Source organism: Pristiophorus japonicus, chromosome 4 (genome assembly GCF_044704955.1).
Source record: "Pristiophorus japonicus isolate sPriJap1 chromosome 4, sPriJap1.hap1, whole genome shotgun sequence".
In the NCBI taxonomy this organism is placed as follows: domain Eukaryota; kingdom Metazoa; phylum Chordata; class Chondrichthyes; family Pristiophoridae; genus Pristiophorus; species Pristiophorus japonicus.
Window position 1 is genome coordinate 69,832,966 of NC_091980.1, and position 9,069 is coordinate 69,842,034.

Here is a 9,069-nt window from a genome sequence, read left to right on the forward strand (position 1 = left end):
TTCAATAAAAACATGGAACACGGACTCCTCCAGACCGCAGAAATTGCAGGCGGCCTGGGAGTCCGTGAACCGGCTTAAAAATTTGTTGCACGGCACTGCTCCGTGCACCACCCTCCAGGCCAAGTCCCCGATGAATAGTGGGAGGACCCCTGCGTAGAGTGCCCTCCATCGGGGACCCCCGCCTCCTCCGGACGGCAAGATGGTACGCCATGGCGTGTCCGGACGGCCGGCGAGGATGGCAAAGTTGAGGGTGTGCAGGAGCAGCCCGTACAGGAAACCCCTCCGCGCGGAACTGAAAGGCACGGAGGGGATTTCCCCGAGGCGGCTCAAGTTGTGAGGCGCCGGCCCCCGAGGGAGGTTCCGGGGTTTGGCGCCGATGAGGAATTCCGTCCGGACGGGGGTCAGTTCGGACGGGATCTCCCCACGTGCTTGAGCCTCCTCGATGCACCTAACGGAGTCAGGGCCCAGAGCTGTTTTTAGCGACTCGATGGCATCGGCCGCGTGGCGGACGTTGGCAGAATTTAGGCGCCGCGCCAGCGTGTCTGGCGCCATCGAGCAGGTCCCTGACCCTGGTCACCTCACCAGCCACAGCCCTCTTTTCCGACCGCCACATAAAACCTCGGCCGTGGAGATACGGATTCCCGAGCAGCGGTTCCTGCAGGACGGCCGCCACTCCAGCCGGCGGAGAGCTGCGCTTGGTGGAGACTTTGTTCCAGACCCTGATGAGTTCCCTGTAAAAGACAGGCAGCTCCCGGAGGGCGGTCCTGGCACCCCCCAAGTTCACAAACAGGAGCTGCGTGTCATAATTGAGGTCGAGCTGCTGGCGGAAGAAATACCTCGCCAGAGCGCACCACCTAGGAGGGGGCTCGACGTAAAGGTATCTCTGCAGGGTCTGAAGACGGAAAGTCACGAGCTGGGCGCTGACGCACACCAACGACTGACCGCCCTCCTCAAGCGGGAGACTCAGGACCGCGGCAGAGACCCAGTGCATGAATCCCAAAAAGTTAGTTTGCAGGTGCAGCAGGTAATCAGGAAGGTGAATGGAATGTTGGCCTTCATTGCGAGAGGGATGGAGTACAAAAGCAGGGAGGTCCTGCTGCAACTGTATAGGGTATTGGTAAGGCCGCACCTGGAGTACTGCGTGCAGTTTTGGTCACCTTACTTAAGGAAGGATATACTAGCCTTGGAGGAGGTACAGAGACGACTCACTAGGCTGATTTCGGAGATGAGGGGGTTACCTTATGATGATAGATTGAGTAGACTGGGTCTTTACTCTTTGGAGTTCAGAAGGATGAGGGGTGATCTTGTAGAAACATTTAAAATAATGAAAGGGATAGACAAGATAAAGGCAGAGAGGTTGTTTCCACTGGTGGGGGAGACTAGAACTAGGGGGCACAGCCTCAAAATACAGGGGAGCCAATTTAAAACCGAGTTGAGAAGGAATTTCTTCTCCCAGAGGGTTGTGAATCTGTGGAATTCTCTGCCCAAGGAAGCAGTTGAGGCAAGCTCATTGAATGTATTCAAATCACAGATATAGATTTTTAATCAATAAGGGAACTAAGGGTTACGGGGAGCGGGCGAGTAAGTGGAGCTGAGTCCATGGCCAGATCAGCCATGATCTTGTTGAATGGCGGAGCGGGCTCGAGGGGCTAGATGGCCTCCTCCTGTTCCTAATTCTTATAGGCCAGAAGGAGGCGCGATAGGTGGCATTGTAGGGAGGGTCCCTGAATCCTGAGCATACCTTGCTTCATGATTTGGACCGCACGTTCTGCCTGGCCATTGGAGGCCGGCTTGAATGGCGCAGTACTGACGTGGTTGCCCAACATGAACTCTCGGAATTCACAGCTTGTGAAATATGGGCCATTATCACTAACCAGAATGTCCGGCAAGCCATGGGTTGCGAAGATTGCACGTAGGCTTTCCACGGTGGTGGATGTCATGCATGAATTCAGAATGATGCACTCGATCCATTTCGAGTAGTATTTCGACTACAATAAGGAACATCTTTCCCATGAACGGGCCCACGTAATCAACATGAATGCATGACTACGGCTTGGTGTGCTAGGGCCACGGGCTGAATGGAGCCTCCCTGGGGGCATTACCCAGCTGTGCACACGTCGTGTACCTGCGAACACAGTGTTCCAGGTCTGAATCGATACCAGGCCACCAAACGTGTGACCAGGCAATGGCCTTCATCAGCACAATGCCTGGGTGCTCGCTGTGAAGTTCCATGATGAATGCCTCCCTGCCCTTCTGGGGCATAACTACCCGGCTGCCCCATAGTAGGCAGTCGGCTTGGATGGAGAGCTCATCCATCCGTCTGTGGAACGGTCTGACCTCCTCAGGGCACGCTCCGTGTGCGGGCGCCCAATCCCCAGTCAGGACACATTTCTTAATCAGGGATAGGAGGGGATCTGTTTGTCCAGATTTTGATCTGGCGGGCTGTGATGGGGGAGCCTGCTGTGTCAAAGGCATCGACGGCCATGACCATCTCAGCGCTTTGGTCAGCTGCCCCCTCGGTGGTGGCCAGTGGGAGCTTGCTGAGCACGTCAGTGCAGTTTTCAGTGCCGGGCCGGTGCCGGATGGAGTAGTCATAAGCAGCCAGCGTGAGAGCCCATCGCTGTATGCGAGCTGATGCGTTGGCATTGACAGCTTTGTTTTCTGACAACAGGGATATTAATGGCTTGTGGTCCGTCTCCAATTCAAACTTCCTACCAAAGAGGTATTGATGCATTTTTTTTTTACACCATAGACACATGAGAGCGCTTCCTTCTCGACCATCCCATATCCCCGTTCTGCTTGAGAGCACGACCTGGAGGCATAAGCCATAGGTTGTAGTTGACCCTCAGCATTGCCCTGCTGCAACACGCACCCAATCCCATAGGACGATGCATCACATGTCAGAACCAATTTATTTATTTTTTTTTAAACAGGGGTCGTACAGGGTCAACAACTTGTTTGAACAGAGTAGGTTTCGCGCCCGATCAAAAGCCCGTTCCTGACAGTCCCCCCAAAACCAATCGCGACCCTTACGCAGGAACACGTGTAGCGGCTCCAACAACGTGCTCAAGTTCGGCAGAAAGTTCCTGAAATAGTTCAACAGTCCCAGGAATGAACGCAACTCCGATGTGTTGCAGGGCCTGGGTGCTCGTCGAATCGCCTCTGTCTTGTATTCGGTGGGCCGAATCCCATCTACAGCAACACTCCTGCCCAGAAACTCAACCTCAGGAGCTAAAAATACACATTTAGACTTCTTGAGTCGCAGGCCTACCAGGTCCAGTCGGCGTAGCACCTCTTCCAGGTTGTGAAGGTGTTCCTCGGTGTCTCGACCCGTGATGAGGATGTCGTCCTGGAATACGATCGTTCCAGGAATGGATTTAAGCAGGCTTTCCTTGTTACGTTGAAAAATTGCGGCCGCTGATCAAATGCCAAACGGGCACCTGTTATAAGCGAACAGTCCCTTGTGCGTTGTGATGGTAGTCAGTCGTTTGGATTCGTCGGCCAGTTCCTGGGTCATGTAGGCTGAAGTGAGGTCCAACTTGGTGAACAGCTTGTCGCCTGCCAGCGTGGTGAAGAGGTCCTCCGCTCTTGGGAGCGGGTACTGGTCTTGCAGGGACACCCGATTGATGGTGGCCTTGTAGTCGCCACAGATCCTAACAGAGCCATCCGATTTTAGAAGGGGAACGATGAGGCTCGCCCAGTTGCTGAATTCAACAGGCGAGATGATGCCCTCTCTCAACAGCTGGTCCAATTCGCTCTCGATTTTTTCCCCGCATCACATACGGCACCGCTCTGGCTTGGCGTCCTTTAGTGCCTTTGAAAGTCCCGACGCCGGATTGGAAGAGTGAGTCGAATTGTTGTAGAACTTGTGAGCATGAACTTTGCTCCACAGATGACATTGCACGAACATCCCCCATTTCCAGTTCATCTCGGCTAACCAGCTCCTCCCCAACAGTGCGGGACCATTGCCCGGGACAATCCAGAGCAGCAGCCGATTCACTAATCTATTGTGTGTGACAGCCAACATTGCACTGCCTAGCACCGGAATGATTTATTTGGTGTAAGTCCGTAATTGTGTCTCAATACGTGCTAATTTGGGTCTACTGGCTTTGATCGGCCATAGCTTCTCAAATTGCTGAACGCCCATGAGTGACTGGCTGGCCCCAGTGTCCAGCTCCATGCGTACTGGGATACCGTTTAGTAGGACCCTCATCATCATTGGTGGCGTTTTGGTGTATGAGCTGTGAATATTCGCCGCATAGACCCGCTGAACCTCGGCGTCCATCGGTTTGCCCCAAAAGTCATCCTGCCTCAAAGAACCCTCTTCTGGTCCATCTGCCTCATATATTAGTCTGGTTGCAGGCTTTCTGCACATTTGAGCTAAATGGCCACTGAGATTGCAGTTTCTGCAGACAAGCTGTTGGAATCTGCAAGATCTAGCTGAGTGTTTTCCCCCCAAACCTCCAGCATGAGTTAAAGTTTCCATTGTTGGGGACAAAGGGGCTATGGCCAGGAATTACGCGCACTGTCCCTTTTTACTGCTCTTAAGTACCCTATTAGTGGGTGTCAATGGCCCCATCCCGGGCTGCATTGTCCACTGTGATGGCATTAATGTCCGTTCAGCCTGCCATTGTCTCTGTTGAGGCTATGCTCTGGGGTCTATTGCTGACTGCGGAATGTTGAACTGCCCCTGCCTGCCTGCGGGGCTCTGAGTCGCGTTGATGATGTTGACTCCCTGATCCATCGCTGCGTTGGAGGCAGAATTGCGCGCGTATATTATTTACGTCTCTTCCTCCACCGCCATGAAAGTTTGAGCTAACAATGCCGCCGCTTCCAAGGTCCAATCCTTGGTCTCAATTAATTTGCGGGAGATTCCTGCATGATCGATGCCTTCGATAAAGAAGTCCTTTAGCATCTCCCCCCTGCAGGCGTCTGTGAACTTAGAGGCTGGTCAAACGCCGGAGGTCCGCTACGAAGTCCGGTCTGCTCTGTCCTTCACGACGTTGGTGGGTGCAGAATCCGTGTCGGGCCATATGAATGCTGCTCGCCGATTTGAGGTGCTCCCCGATCAATTTGCTAAGTTCTTCAAAGGTTTTGTCCGATGGCTTTTCAGGTGCTAGTAAGTCATTCATGAGCGCGTAAAGTCTTTGGCCTGCAGCTGGTCAAAAGATGAGCCCTTCGCTTATTGACCGCTGCATCTCCCAGCCATTCTTTAGTAACGAATCTTTGCTGAAGCCTCTCGACAAAATCGCCCAGTCGTCCCCAACACAGTACCGTTCCTCTGTGCTACCGGTGGCCATTCTCGTGGGTCGTGAATTCCTGGTTCGCGTCGCCAATGTGAAGTCCTTACTCTACAGCATGAAACTGCACGAGGCACATTCTAGTGACAAGGTCACTCCGTGACCGTAACTCTTTATTTCAGGACTCCAGAAGTGATGACCATGCGTGGGACCTCCCTTTATATACCTGACTGATCAGGTAAAGAGTGTCTTCCACAAGTACACCCCTTGTGGTCAAGGTGTGCATCTAGATTGAGTGTATACAGTAATACAGTGGTGTTACATTGTGGTTACAAACATGAGAGAGAGAGAGAGAGAGAGACTGGGAGAGAGACTGGGGGAGAACGCGGGAGCGAGCGCGCGACGGGGAGAACGCGGGAGCGAGCGAGCGACGGGGAGAGCGAGCGAGAGAGAGAGAGAGAGCGAGAGCGTTATGTATTTCACCATCTTGCAATGACAATCGTTATGTAACTGTAACTCATGCACACGGTACATGTACCCTTGAAATGCACACCCTGACCACACGGAGTGAGCTTGCAGGAGACACGCCTCACCTGGGTTTCCAGGTATAAAAGGGGAGGTCCCACCCAGGGTCAGCACTCTTTGGTCCTGGGAATAAAGTGAAGGTCACAGAGTGACCGTATGTGATACATACATGCCTCGTGTGAGTTTGTAACAAGGTGCAGAGACACTACTTCTGGCGATGAGAAACGGGAATCACTGAACCACGAGGATGGCCACCGGTGGCACAGAGGAACGCTACTGTGTGGGTGAGGACTGGGACGACTTTGTGGAAAGACTCCAGCAGAGCTTTGTCACAAAGGATTGGATGGAAGAGACAGCGGCTGACAAGCGGAGGGCGCATCTACTGACCGGCTATGGTCCACAGACGTATGCGCTGATGAAAGACCTGCTCGCACCCCATAAGTCAGCGGACAAGTCCTTCGAAGAGCTCAGCCAGCTGATCAGTGTGCATCTCAAGCCGGCAAGTAGCATACACATGGCCCGGCACCAGTTCTACTCTCACCGGCGTCAGGAGGGTCAAAACGTCTCGGACTTCGTGGCGGAACTGCGGCGTTTGGCCAGTCTCTAAGTTCTCCAATGCCTGCAGAGGGGAGACGTTAAGGGACTTTTTCATTGAGGGCATTAATCATGCCGGCATTTTCAGGAAGCTCATAAAGACCAAGGACCTGACTTTAGAAGGGGCGGCGTTGATAGCTCAGACCTTTATGGCAGGGGAAGAGGAGACCAAGCTAATTTACACACGCAGCCCTGGTTTTAACGTTGCGATGAACCAGGGAGTCAATGTTGTAAAAGTAATACAGAACCCCGAAGGCAGGCAAGGGTAATTCGACACCGCCCAGGCAGGCAGGCAAGGGTAATTCGACACCGCCCAGGCAGCAACAAGCTCCAGGGTGGGCCCGCAACAGGGACAATGGAAAGGGGATCGGCATTTCACGCCATCACAAGGAACAATGCATCCCGTGATGGGACCATTCAGAATGCTTAGAAACAGCCAAACGGGCCATCAGAGAGCGCTTTGGCACGCTGGCAGGTGGAAAGCTGTTCACAAAGCTGGACCTCACTTCGGCCTACATGACTCAGGAACTGGCGGAAGATTCCAAGCTTCTGACCACCATCACGATGCACAAAGGACTTTGTCCACAACAGGTGTCCGTTTGGCATTCGTTCGGCAGCGGCTATCTTTCAGCGAAACATGGAAAGATTGCTCAAGTCCATCCCTGGAACGGTCGTATTCCAAGATGACATCCTTATAACGGGTCGAGACACCGAGGACCACCTCCGCAACCTGGAGGAGGTGCTACGCCAATTGGATTGGGTAGGCTTGCGGCTGAAAAAGGCCAAGTGCGTGTTTTTGACCCCAGAGGTCGAGTTCCTGGGCAGGAAGGTTGCTGCAGATGGGATCCGGCCCACTGAATCAAAAACTGAGGCGATTCGCCGGGCGCCCAGGCCCGGCAACACATCGGAGTTGGGATCATTCCTGGGACTTCTGAACTATTTTGGGAACTTTCTGCCGAACTTAAGCACATTGTTGGAGCCGTTACATATTTTTATTTTTATTTTTTTTTAAATTCGTAGCCAATCTTTCCAATTCTTTGTCAAATCACAAACGCCAGAGGTCACCTTGCACACATCAAGGATCACTCTGCGCCAATGCTCTTAGCCAAAAGGCCGAGAGCCACTGCACCGTTCCTGGAAGTACTGCAATACCAGGTTCGTGCCATGGAGGTGGATGGGTCAATCCACCCCACCCACCTCCTATTTCCAAAAAGCATAGGAGAACCACCTTCCTGATCCAGGGAGAACCACTTTGGGGTCATGGTTACTCCCCTGTCAGGTCAGTTACGCATGATCTTAGCCAAAAGGCCGAGAAGCGACCGTTACATATGCTCCTCCGTAAAGGTTGTGAATGGTTTTGGGGGGATTGTCAAGAACGGGCTTTCAATAAGGCGAGGTACCTGCTGTGTTCCAAAAAACTGTTGACTTTGCATGACCCCTGTAAAAAACTGGTTTTAACATGCGATGCTTCATCCTACGAGGTTGGGTGTGTATTGCAGCAGGGTAACGATGACGGCCGACTCCAACCGGTGGCTTACGCCTCCAGGTCGCTCTCCCAGGCAGAGCGTGGAAATGGCATGGTCGAGAAGGAGACACTTGCGTGTGTGTACTGTGTGAAAAAGATGCACCAGTACCTTTTCGGTAGACAGTTCCAGCTAGAGACGGACCACAAGCCGTTAACATCCCTGTTGTCCGACAGCAAGGCTGTCAACGCTAACGTGTCAGCTCGCATAAAGCGATGGGCCCTCACGCTGGCTGCGTGTGACGACACCATACGGCACCGGCCAGGCACCGCAAATTGCACTGATGCACTCAGCAGGCTCCCACTGGCCACCACCGAGGGGGCGTCGGAGCAGAGCGCCGAGATGGTCATGGCCGTTGAGGCTTTTGACACTGCGGGCTCCCCCATCACAGCCCAACAGATCAAACTCTGGACCAACAGGGACCCCCTCCTATCCATGATAAAAAAATTTGTCCTGACTGGGAATTGGGCGCTCGCACACAGGGCGTGCCCCGAGGAAGTCAGGCTGTTTCAGAGACGGATGGACGAACTCTCCATCCAAACCAGCTGCCTGTTATGGGGCAGCCGGGTAGTCATGCCCCAGAAAGGAAGGGAAGCGTCCATCAGGGAACTCCACAGCGAGCACCCTAGCATCGTGCTAATGAAGGCCATTGCCCAGTCACATATATGGTGGCCGGGGATTGACTCAGACCTGGAACACTGGGTTCGCAGGTGCATGACGTGTGCCCAGCTGGGCAATGCCACCAGGGAGGCTCCACTCAGCCCGTGGCCCTGGCCCACCAGGCCAGGGTCACATATTCACATAGACTATGCGGGCCCATTCATGGGGAAAATGTTCCTGATCGCTGTCGATGCATACTCGAAGTGAATCGAGTGCATCATATTGAACTCGTGCACGACGTCCATCATAGTGGACAGTCTGCGTACGGTTTTCGCGACCGACGGCTTGCCGGACATCCTAGTCAGCGACAATGGCCCGTGTTTTACCAGCCATGAATTCAAGGAGTTTATGTCAGGCAATGGGATCAAGCACGTCCGGACAGCGCCGTTCAAGCCAGCTTCCAATGGCCAGGTGAAACGGGCGAGAGCGGGAGGGCGCTGGAGGGGAGGTCGGTCGGTCAGGGGAGGGGTAGGGCGCGGGAGGAGAGAGGGAGGGGGGAGAGACAGAGAGAGGGAGGGGGGGAGAGT

The 9,069-nt window shown here is 53.7% G+C and overlaps 1 pseudogene; it reads right to left on the bottom strand.

The window, feature by feature from the left end:
• Positions 1 to 7,477: 7,477 nt before the first annotated feature.
• On the bottom strand, positions 7,478 to 7,679 carry LOC139263556 (U2 spliceosomal RNA; annotated as a pseudogene).
• Between the last annotated feature and the right edge of the window lie 1,390 nt (positions 7,680 to 9,069).